The sequence below is a fragment of the Vulpes vulpes genome, chromosome 1 (genome assembly GCF_048418805.1).
Source record: "Vulpes vulpes isolate BD-2025 chromosome 1, VulVul3, whole genome shotgun sequence".
NCBI lineage: Eukaryota > Metazoa > Chordata > Mammalia > Carnivora > Canidae > Vulpes > Vulpes vulpes.
Genome location: NC_132780.1, coordinates 70904001 through 70916801, shown reverse-complemented (window position 1 = coordinate 70916801; position 12801 = coordinate 70904001). Strand labels below are relative to the sequence as shown.

At 39.0% G+C, this 12801-nt stretch overlaps 1 protein-coding gene and 1 pseudogene across 1 annotated transcript in view; one reads left to right on the top strand and one right to left on the bottom strand.

Moving 5' to 3' along the window:
• PRKN (parkin RBR E3 ubiquitin protein ligase) overlaps positions 1-12801 on the bottom strand; it is a 1279940-nt gene that overhangs the window by 922368 nt on the left and 344771 nt on the right. The window lies entirely within an intron of this gene.
• Positions 11832-12631, top strand: LOC112932946 (fructose-bisphosphate aldolase A pseudogene; annotated as a pseudogene).

Genomic DNA, 12801 nt, shown 5'->3' with positions numbered 1-12801 from the left:
ACGTGGGATTCGATCCCGGGTCTCCAGGATCACGCCCTGGGCCAAAGGCAGGCGCCAAACCGCTGCGCCACCCAGGGATCCCGCTATAATCTTTCTATAGTTAAAGTACTCTACTATTTCATGATCTAACAAAAACAGAATTTAAATTATAGCCATGTACTATGAAATGGTGCCCTGCCATTCTAACCTTTCTATGCTTTGTTTCCTTCTTTTTCATCTGAATATGGAAAATAAGGGCCATTTGTATGCTGAATATTGATCAGAAGAGAAAAATATATGAGGTATGAGTTTTACCCTGACTAGTGACTTTACATTTGCTCAGTAATAGTTACCACATCAATCACTTAATCCTGCAGTATAAGTTCTTTTTTTCATAAGGAAAGTAAGTTTTTTGTTTGTTTTGTTTTTTAAGAAGAATGAGTAATTGGATTTTCTTCAGAGTTCACAAAACCCAAGAAAGAAGATATACTGAAAACTGCTTGCTTAAAAATGTCAAGGCTTTGGGATCCCTGGGTGGCACAGCGGTTTGGCGCCTGCCTTTGGCCCAGGGCACGATCCTGGAGACCCGGGATCGAATCCCACGTCAGGCTCCCGGTGCATGGAGCCTGCTTCTCCCTCTGCCTGTGTCTCTGCCTCTCTCTCTCTCTCTGTGTGTGACTATCATAAATAAATAAAAATTAAAAAAAAAATGTCAAGGCTTTGATAGTGGTTTCCTTGATGGCTTTAAGGTTTTGGTAAACTCTGAGTGTGGAGTGCCTGGGTGGCTCAGTTGGTTAAGTGTCTGCCTTTGGCTGTCAATTCCAGATATGCTTGTTTAGATTAACAGGACTTCAGACATCTGGGTGGCTCAGTGGTTGAGCATCTGCCTTCCACTCAGGGCATCATCCCAGGGTCCTAGAATCCAGTCCCGCATCAGGTTCCCCCCAGGGAGCCTGCTTCTCCCTCTGCCTATGTTTCTGCCTCTCTCTCTCTCTCTCTCTGTCATGAACAAATAAAATTTTTAAAAAAAAAGAAAAAGAAAAAAAGAAATAGCTCATTCTGTCAAGAATCTCCCAGTCTAGAGAAGAAAAGAGCCTAGCAAATAAAGGACTTGGCATATGTACAAGTGCTGAGCCAGCAGCAGAAACACAGGAATAAATGAATGAGTGGGGACACTGTGATAGCTCCTCTTAGAAGAAACAGAGCCTAGGAAAAGCTTCACAGAGAGCTGACAGTTGAAGTTGGCCTTGAGGAATGAGAAGACTGTGTCCATTGGAAGAGGAAGGAGGAATTAGCACAGTGGAAGGTGGAGGTACACCCCAAGCACAGAGAACAGCACGGTCAGAGGCACTGACCAGGAACTCGTCCAGTCCACCTGCCCCATGAGCACAAGTTATGTCATGGGAGCTCCACTCCCTTGACAAGGGTGTTGTTTTTTCTCTTCCACTTAATTATTATCCAGCCTCTTATCCATAACAAATTACATTGTTAACAGGTGGTAGGACCAAGACAATTAAAAGGCCTTGGTGAAAAAGGCCAATATTTGGTAAAATGCTTTCTCTGTCAATATATATGTGTGTGGGGGGGAGATACCTGGGTGGCTCAATGGTTGAGCACCTGCCTTCAGCTCAGGGCATGATCCCAGAGTCCAGGGATTAAATCCTACATCAGGCTCCCCATGAGGAGTCTGCTTCTCCCTCTGCCTATGCCTCTGCCTCTCTCTCTCTGTATCTCTCACGAATAAAGTCTTTAAAAATGTGTGTGTTTGTGTGTGTGTGTGTGTGTGAGAGAGAGAGAGAGAGAGAGAGAACATGTAAAAATCTGCCATTGTTTAATTCCTAAGTATGGAGGCTAACTCCTTTGTTATTGTCAAAATAACTAAGTGATTGCACAGACACAACCAAATATAATGTGCTGGTTTTCCTAACGGTAAAATAACTCCAGCCTATATAAAGGTAATGTGGGAGTGAAAATAGGGGAGGGGCTGGAACAGGGTGGCCACAGCTGGCCTTTGGCCAAGGCCCAAAAGAGAAGACCTAGGTGTGAGCCTCAGGTACTTACTCAAAAAAACAGCTGAAGTGGGAGGCGGTAGTTCTGATAGCTACTGGGCATATGCATATTAAGAGCTCATATCTATCACCTCAAACTTTTCCATACATATATCTTCTTTTAAGATTACAGGAACCAAAGGAAAGGTATAAAATATAATTGACACCAATATGACCCTACCCTGATAGAAGGGACTCTGACTGCTGAGCATCAGCCCTGACCCTGGTGATGCTTTTTATCTCCCAAGGTGATTTTAAATATTTATATTAAAATAATTTTATATATTAAATATGTCTTTATCTACTATTGTTTTATTTTTTAAGAGAATATAAGGAGAAGGAACAAACTTTTGCTCTAGGTCCTTCTCAATAGTTGACCGATCATTAGAGTAACAGGGTCTCTAAAATTCAAAGGAATCAGGGGCACCTGATGGCTCAGTTCTTTAAGATTCTGATGCTTAATTTCAGCTCAGGTCATGATCTCAGAGCTGTGAGATCAAATCCCACGTGGGGCTGTGCACTGAGCAGGGAAACTGCTTCAAGATTTTCTCTCTCCCTCTGCCCCTCCTCCGTGGATGCACGCTCTCTAAAACTCAATCAATCAATCAATCAATCAAAGGAATAAAAAAACACTACGATGAAAAATTCAATGACTCTCTGTATTTTACATATTCTTTGGCACAATAAGATAAATCCCCTAAAGTAATTTAAATGTAATTTTAAGACTTGAGAATCTATATCAGTATAGCCAAGATAACATATGTAAAGTCACTGAATCAGAGATAATAATAGTTGGAGAAGCCCTCAAAAGCTATCTTGTCTACCTAATCAGATGCAGGAATCTTTTCTCAGCAGCTAGGCCAAGTAGACAATCAATTCCCTCTTAAACCCTTCCAATGGCAGGAACTTTACCATCTTATAACATAATCCATCCCACGGTTGAATAGTTCTGGCCCTTACAAAGGAAATCTCCGTCTTCATAGCTTCCATTCTTCAATCCAAGCTCCATCCCCTGGAGTCTCAAGAACAAGTCAGCTGTTTAAAAATTAATGTGTCTTCCCATATTTTAAGTATTTATTATACCCCTCTATAATTCTTTTTTTCCAGACTCTATGATCATATTTTCATGTGATGTGGTATCCATCCAGGTCTTCTCCTCCACTCTCTCTTTGGAAGTGGTATAGTATGTATGATAAAGTCCTTTGAAATTGTAGAGTCCAGATTTGAATGGGCTTTGACAATGGAAGCTAATTTTATTTATTAACATTTTTTCCTGTACCTAAAAAATGGCTTTCTCTTATTTTATATTGGTGTAATAGCTTTTTACAAAATAAAGGAAAAACAAAGAAACAATGGCTTTGAATGATACACTGGAACAGATGGATTTAACAGATGTATTCAGAACATTTCATCCTAAAACAGCAGAATACACATTCTTTTCAAGTGCACACAGAACACTCTCCAGAATAGCTCACATATTAGGACACAAAACAAGCCTCAATATACTCAAGAAGATCGATAATACCATGCATCGTTTCTGACCACAACACTATAAAACTAGAAGACAACTACAATAAAAAACTTTGGCAAGACCACCAATACATGCAGCACTTGTGTTTAACTAACATGCTATCAAACACTGAATGGGGGATCCCTGGGTGGCGCAGCGGTTTGGTGCCTGCCTTTGGCCCAGGGCATGATCCTGGAGACCCAGGATCGAATCCCATGTCGGGCTCCCGGTGCATGGAGCCTTCTTCTCCCTCTGCCTGTGTCTCTGCCTCTCTCTCTCTCTCTGTGACTATCATAAATAAATTTAAAAAAATTAAAAAAAAAAAAACACTGAATGGGTCAACCAGGAAACAAAAGAAGAAAGAAAAAAGATACATGAAAACAAATAAAAATGAAAATACAGTGTCCCAAAAACTTTGGGATACAGCAAAGTGATTCAAAGAGGGAAGTTTACATCAATACAGGCCTATCTCAAGAAGAAAAATCTCAAAAACCCAACCTAATTTTACACCTAAAAAAAGTTTAAAAAAAGAACAAAAAAGAGAACCTAAAACTAGGAGAAGGAAGGAAATAATAAATATTAGAGCAGAAATAAATGAAATAGAAACTAAGAAAACAATATAAGAGATCAATGAAACCAGAAGCTGGTTCTTTGCATAAATCAATAAAATTGATAAACCTCTACACAGGTTTATCAAGAAAAAAATAAAATCGCAAATGTGAGAGGAGAAATAACAACCAACACCATAGAAATACAAACAAGTATAAGAGAATTTTATGAAATATTAGATGCGAAAAAAATTGGACAATCCAGAAGAAATGGATAAATTCCTAGAAACATATAAACTAAAACAGGAAGAAACAGAAAATTAGAACAGATCAATAGCCAGCAAAGAAATTGATTAGTAATCAAAAAACATCCAACAAACAAAAATCCATAACTGGATGGCTTCACAGAGGAGTTTTACCAAACACTTAAAAAAGAGTTAATACCTATTCTTCTCAAACTATTCCAAAAAATAAAAGAGGGAGGAAAACTACCAAATTCATTCTATGAGGCCAGCATTACACTGATACAAAACCAGATAAAGAGGAGTGTCTGGGTGGCACAGTTGGTCTGACTCTTGATTTTGGTTCAGGCTATTATCTCGGGTCATGAGATCAAGCCCTGCGTGGGGCTCTGCACTCAGTGTGAAGAGTGCTTGAGATTCTCTCTCCCTCTCCTTCTGCCTCTCCTGCTCGTGCTCTTGTGCTCTCTCTTTCTCCCTAAAATAAATAAATCTTTTAAAAACAACAAAGGTACCCCTAAAAAAGAGAACTACAGTTCAATATCCCTGATGAATACAGTTGCAAACATCTTCAAGAAAATATTAGCAAACCAAATTCAGTAATACATTAAAAAAATTAGTCTCCATGATGAAGTGATTTATTCCTGGGTTGCAAGGGTAGTTCGATATTCACAAATCAATCAACATGACATATCACACCAATAAGAGAAAGGATAAGAAGTATATGAACATTTCAATAGATTCAGAAAAGTATTTGACAAAGTACATCTGCTCATGATAAAAACCCTCAACAGAAGTTTAGAAAGAACGTAACTTAACATAATAAAGGCCAAATATGAATAACCCACAGCTAATATCATCCTTAATTGGGAATAACTTAGAGTTCTTCCCCTAAGTTTAGGAACAAAACAAGGATATCCACTCTCACCACTTTTATTCAACATAGCACTGGAAGTCCTAGCCACAGCAGTCAGACAACAACAACAATAAAAGATAAATAAAAGGCATCCAAATTGGTAAGGAAGAAGTAAAACTTTCACTGTTAGTGATGGCATGATGCTATATATTGAAAGCCTGAAAGGCTCTACCAAAAAAATTGCTAAAATTGATAAAAGAATTCAGTAAAGTCAGAGGGTACAGAATGAATGTACAAAAACCTGTTGCATTTCTATACAGCTAACAAATAAGCTGAAAGAGAAATTGAGAAAACAATATCATTAGCTACTGCACCAAAAATAGTAAGATACCTAAGAAGAAACCTAACCAAAGAGGTGAAAGACCTATACTCTGAAAATTATAAAACACTGATGAAATAAACTGAAGATGACACAAAGAAATGGAAAAACATTCCATGCTCATGGATTGTAAGAAAAAAATATTCTTAAAATGTCTATACTATCCAAAGAAATCTACACATTTAATGCAATCCCTATCACAATACCAACAGCATTTATTCACAGAGCCAGAACAAACAATCCTAAAATGTGTATGGGACCACGGAAGACCCTGAATAGCAAAAGCAATCTTGAAAATGAGAAGCAAGTCTGGAAGCATCACAATTCTGGACTTAAGTTATATTACAAAGTTGTAGTGACCAAAGGAGTATGCTACTGGCATAAAAACAGACACACAAATCAATATAACAGAGTAGAAAATCCAGAAATGAACCCACAACTCCACAGTCAATTAATCTCTGACAAAGCAGAGAAGAATATCCAATGAGAAAAAGACAGTCTCTTCAACAAATGGTGTTGGGATAATTGGACAGCAACATGCAAAAGAATGAAGCTAAATCACTCTCTTACACCATAAACAAAAGTAAATTCAAAATGAATTAAAGATCTAAACGTGAGACATGAAACCATAAAATTCCTAGAAGATAACATAGGCGGTAACCTTTCTGACATTGACCATAACAACATTTTTTAGATATGCTCCTGGGCAAGGGAAATTAAAGCAAAAATAAACTATTGGAATTTCATCAAAATAAACAGCTTCTGCACAGCAAAGGAAACAATCAACAGAACCAAAAGGCAACCTACAGAATGGGAAAAGATATTTGCAAATGACATATCCAATAAAAGATTAATATCTAAAATATATGGAGAACTTAAAAAACTCAACACCCAAAAAACAAATAATCCAATTTAAAAATGGGAAGAAGAGATGAGTAGACTTTTTTTTTCAAAAGGAGACATATAGATGGTCAACAGACATATGAAAAGACGTTCAACATCACTCATCATCAGGGAAATTAAAATCAAAATTACAATGCCATATCACTTCACACCTGTCAGAATGGCTAAAATCAATAACATAAGAAACAACAAGGGTTTGCAAGGATGTGAAGAAAAAGGAACCCTTGTGTACTATTGATGGAAATGCAAACTGGTGCAGCCACTCTGGAAAACAGTATGCAGGTTCCCTAAAAAGTTAAAAAATGGAACTATCATAGGATCTAGCAATTACATTATTGGGTATTACCCAAAGAATGCAAAAATACTAATTCAAAGGGATACATGCACTCCTTTGTTTATAGCAGCATTACTTAAAATAGTCAAGATATGGAAGCAACCGAAGTGTCCATTGATTGAAGAATGGATAAAAAAGAATGTATATAGATATACAACAGATTATTATTCAGCTCTTAAAAAAAAAGAATGAAATCTTTCCATTCACAAGGACATGGATAGAGCTAGAGAGTATAATGCTAAGCAAAATAAGTCAGTGAAAGGCAAATGCCATATGATTTCACTCATATGTGGAATTTAAGAACCAAAGGAGCATAGGGGGGAAAGAGAGAAAGAGAGAGAGAGAGAGAGGGAAACTAAGAAACAGACTCTTAAGTCTAGAGAACAAACTCATGGTTTGTACCAGAGGGGAGGTGGATGGGGAGATGGGGTAAATAGGTGATGGGGATGAAGGAGGGCACTTGTGATGAGCATCGGGTGTTGTATGGAATAGCTGAATGAACTGGACACCTGACACTAATATTACACTGTGTTAACTATGGAATTAAAATAAAACTTAAAAAAAAAACAACTCACAAAGAGCTTTGGCATTGTCTCTGCTAAATGTCAACCTGTTGCTTGAGCTCACAATTTCAACTGTGAAGGCTTATCTCTATTCTATTTCCTGAGCCTGTCACCCATCGAATCTGCTGTTCCTTCCATCTCAGAGTCAAGTCTGTTAAGCATTTTTCCCGTGTTTTCATACAAGCAGACAGAAAAGCTTTGAAGCACAGAAGAACTAAACAGGAGTCCTCGACATGCCACTGGAGACTTCCCTCTGTTTCAACTGTGCCATTGTATTTAAGTGAAGTTGTTGCAGGAGCTATAAATCCACCTAACTCTCCTCTCCTTTCTGTGAAAGACAAGAAGGGGAACAAGTGCATGCTGATTGATACACTCTCACCTGGACAACTCAAAGAAGGGCCTTCAGTCACACTTTCCACATAAAGAATGAGTTGTAGAGGGCATCAATATCTCATCTCAAGCCACAGAGCAAGGTGATAAGTAGGACAACTGTTGATACAGGCTTGGGTAACCCCCAGGCCCCTGCTCCGATTCTTGGGTCCTCACTTACTCACAGACACGTCAAGAGAAGATGCACATGGGGAAGCCAGATATTCCACTCCAGGCTTTCCTCTATCACTGTACTCACATTTAAAATTATTATTATTACACAATCAATCCTTCGATTCATCATCGCTATCCTCTCTCAGCACTCACAAACTACTACTCTAATCCTTTCACAGTTTGCCAGACATAGTGACTAATTCACCTATTGGCAGCTGCCCTGAAAACAGGAACAGTATCAATTCACATCCACCCTTCTACTGCCCTTGTCCAACATCTGGGCACACACAAATCTCCCAGTGCCCACTCACCTCCAGACACATATGTCTGTGGTGTTTAACAAACATATTAAGATATGCCAAACATTTCATATCTTTCTTTTAAACATTTCATATTTTGGGGCACTGGGGTGGCTCAGTGGTTCAGCTCAGGTCATGATCCTGGGGTCCTGGGATCGAGTCCCGCATTGCACTCCCTGAAAGGAGCCTGCTTCTCCCTCTACTTATGTCACCATGTCTCTCATGAATAAATAAATAAAATCTTTAAATAAATAAATAAATAAGTAAATAAAATTTCAGCTTAGTGCTCATAAAAATGCATGATCAAAATGGCACTTTCTCCAGTTACACATCATACATCAATAGTTTGAGAACTTCCAAATTTCAAGGATAAAATAAAATTTCAAAACATAAAAACAAAATGAGATGACAGACTTACAAACATCATTGTATTACCAGCTTTTATTTTTACCAAATATATATTTAAAATCACCATCATTTTACGCCAACAGAGGAGAACATGCAGCATCCTAGAGTGAGACTGAATTCTTTAAAACAAGATAACTTTTTAAAATTGAATAAACATGGTATATAATAATTTCTTCACAGAGATCTATTTATTTATTTATTTTTTATGGCTCACTGCTGACTTAGATAATGCCTCTTTTTCCTCCCCTGTAGCATAGTTAAAAGAGGGCCTGGCATCTGGTTGGCTTGCCATTCCTAAAGATGAAGAAAGCACCATGAGTGGTGAATCCATGCAAGGTAAATCTAGAGTGACCAGAGTATAGGGTACTGGGACATGGGATTTTGAGTGCTAACAACAGAAACGTCCGAGATAAACTGGGATGAGCTGGTCACTGGGGGAAACTGGAAGCAAGGGCAGTGACAACCATGGCAGGACAATCTCCAGATCTCCACCTGTGAAGTGCTGGAGTAGCAACCAGGAGTATTACATCTATTCACAATAAGTTCTGAAGCCTGTGCATGCCTTCTTTTGATATCTAATTTGGTGTTTCCATAAAGCAACAGAGACTGTACATTAAAACTTTTTAAAAGTATAAAATGTTCATGTTACTCTATCTTCTACATTTTTTCTTCTGGAAATATGTCTCCACATACTCTCAATGCCAATTTCAGTACATGTTCTGACTACAACCAACCCCCCTCTCTCTGGATGCCTCAGGGGAATGTTTCGGTAATGGAGAGTACTGTATCCAAACAGTCTTTACAATTTTAAAAGTTAAAGCCACCCATCTGCTGCTTATGACAGTGCCAACTGCAAAGGATTGAACTGATAAAGATGCACACCATAATGCTAATTCTCTGCACGAAGGAGGAATGAAAAGTATGTGTCAAAAATCTGAACATGATTGATGCCTGCCACCTCATCAAGACTGTCTCTCACATTTAATTTCACTTGATGATTTCAGATTACACTTGGAATGGGCGGCAGGTGTTTGAGATTGCCTAACTAGTACAACACTTGTTTTCAGCAAAGGTGAAGCGGGTGAATCTCTGCCTCCGAGATTCCATGAAATACAATAGACCTTGATGTGACTTAAGAAAGACTCGGGTAAGGGCTCCTGGGTGGCTCAGTCCATTAAGCAGATGACTCTTGGTTTCTCCTCAGGTCATGATCTCATGGGCTCTGCACTCAGGAGGGAATCTGCTTGAAAATTCTCTCCTTCTGCCCCTCCCCTCCCCTTCTCTCTCTTTCTCTCTCTAGAATAAGTGCATAAATCTTAAAAAAAAAAAACAACAACTCAAGTGCTCAGCCCCACCCCCAGAGACACTAAACCCCTAAATGTAAGGTATGGCTCAAGCCACTTTCAAAGGCACTGGTAGGTCCTCAAGATGCTAAAATTTGAGAACCACTGCTCTAGTCATTGTTAAGGCATTGAATTGTTTCAATCAGTTTCAGAAAAATTTATCTACATTTAAAAAAAAAAGTAGATCACTTGGTTTTCTCACTGTCTGGTTGAGAATGCTAAAGTTAGGTCAGAGGTTTGTAATAAGAGCAACTCTTGACTTATATGATTATTTCCGAAGCACACAATACTTTTCAAACATTACTCTTACAACTGTTATAGGTGCAAATATTTAATTAGCAAATTCTTATCTCTAAAAAGGAACCACAGATGTTGACTTGAAAATAATCTCCTTAAGCCACAAGATTGTAAACTCAACCTGGCAAACCATTTAGTATGAATTGACCTAATTAGGGAAGGGCCTTTCAAATATTCAATCAAATATTTCTATTACAAACAGCACTGAAGATACCAGTTAGGAAGAGTTACCTGGTCTCCCCCACTTCTACCCAGGGTATTTGAAATTGTGTTAGTGTTTGCATAAATATTTGAAATGTTTTACCTTCAACACAACAGGTGCCAAGCACTTCATCATCATCTTTTCAGAGTTCAACAGATTTGGGTCCATTCCTTAGACAAATGAACTTACTTATAAAAATGTGCTATTAATGCTGCTACATTAGCATGGAATGGATAATCTTAGTTATTTTTGGACTTAATTGACATCAAGTAAATTGTGAGGGATTTGAGAAGAACAGAGGAAGGGCTGGCAGCTCCACAGCTTCTGTCCAACACTTACACTGAGCAGCATTTCCCGCAGAGCCCCCATCCCACTGGCAGCTGTAGTACCAGCAGGTCCTGATCCATCATCATCACTTCCCAGCCCCATACTGGCTGCTGGGACACATGGGTCTATGAACAACCACCTAATACCTTAGCATTCATATAAGAAAAACACACAGGAACTGAGAGGAAATCAGGGAGAATGAACACAATCAATAGAAAATTAGACTGAAGAAATTTAAGTTAAAGGGCATGAGATTACAGACTATTTTAATGAAACATGGGTGTATTAACTTTTAGGGCAAAGTAACAGGGCACTTAACTTGCACGCTCTTTTAGTGTGAAACTTTTAAATTAATGGTGGAGTGGTTTTTAAAAGCAATTAAATTTAAAAAAAAAACATGAAGCTTCTTGAATCTTGAAACTACAGTGTTTGGGATTATAAAAATGTGCTACGAGCCACCTGGGTGGCTCAGTTGGTTAAGCATCTGACTCTTGATTTCAACTCAGGTCATGCTCTCAGGGTGTTGGGATCCACACTGGGCGTGAAGCCTGTTTACAGTTCTCTCTTACCCCCTCCTCACCATTCTCTCTGCCTCTCGAGAAAAAAAAAAACAAAACTGCATAATTGACAGAGAATTTTGATACTATCAGTAGTGAAATTTTATAATACACATCGTACCACTTCTGCTTAACAAAATACTGTCATGCAAAAATGTTTTATTAATGTATTACATAATGCATTTATACTTCATTATAATTACTATAAAAGCATTTCTAAGCTTTTTAAGGCTTCAAGAAGATAAATCTAAAACTTAATTTCAGTATAAATTTTGAGCATGCCAAGGGGATGAGGGCTTATATGTTATAAGTAACAATGAATGGGGACAATGATTTGTACAAAAGGAAAATAAGGATTTGTCCAAATTCCAGATTCTTACAATCTTCTTGGAGAGACAAATATTTATACACAACCACAACAGGAGAAAATAGGCTAATAGCAAAATCTCAAAAGAACTAATTCATGATTTCTATAATTCTATAGTATTTCATGTGAATGGCAAAAGTCATTGCCAAGTGGCGCTGTGTGCTGAAAATTGGGGAACACCCCCCTCAGCCCTTGCCATCATAGAAAATGTCAACGTTCTAGCCTGTTATGCCAGCATCTGCCAGCAGAATGGCATCATGCCCATTATGGAATCTGAGATCCTCCCTGATGGGGACTATGACTTGAAGCGCTGTCAGTATGTAACCAAGAAGGTGCTGGCTGCTGTCTACAAGGTTCTGAGTGACCACCACATCTACCTGGAAGGCACTTTGCTGAAGCCCAATATGATAACCCTAGGCCATGCCTGCACCCATAAATATTCTCATGAGGAAATTGCCATGGCAACTGTCACAGCACTGCACCGCACAGTGCCCCCCGCTGTTACTGGGATAACCTTCCTATCAGAAGGCCAGACTGAGGAGGAGGCATCCATTAACCTCAATGCCATCAACAAGTGCACCCTGCTGAAGCCATGGGCCCTGACCTTCTCTTATGGCCGAGCCCTACAGGCTTCTGCCCTGAAGGCCTGGGGTGGAAAGAAGGAGAACTTGAAGGCTGCCCAGGAGGGGTAGATCAAGTGAGCCCTGGCCAACAGCCTCGCCTGTTAAGGAAAGTACACCCCAAGTGGTCAGGCCGGGGCTGCAGCCAGTGAGTCCCTCTTCATCTCTAACCATGCCTACTAAGCAGAGGTGTTCTAAGGCTGCCCCCTCAACACTCCAGCCCCTGCCCTCTCCCACACTCACTCTTGAAGAGAGGGCCTCACCTGGGGCTCCAGGCTGCTCTTTCCCATCACTTTGGCCTCCCACATGACATTGGTATGTGGTGTTGTCTGTATATGCTAACTCCATTGCTCTTTCCAGCCCACTGCCATTAAACAACTATTTAAGGGGGGAAAAAAAGTCAGAAGAGCTCACTAATTCTGTATTTTTTACTCAAATTATTTATACTTCCTCTATTTTAAATAATTTGGATAAAATAC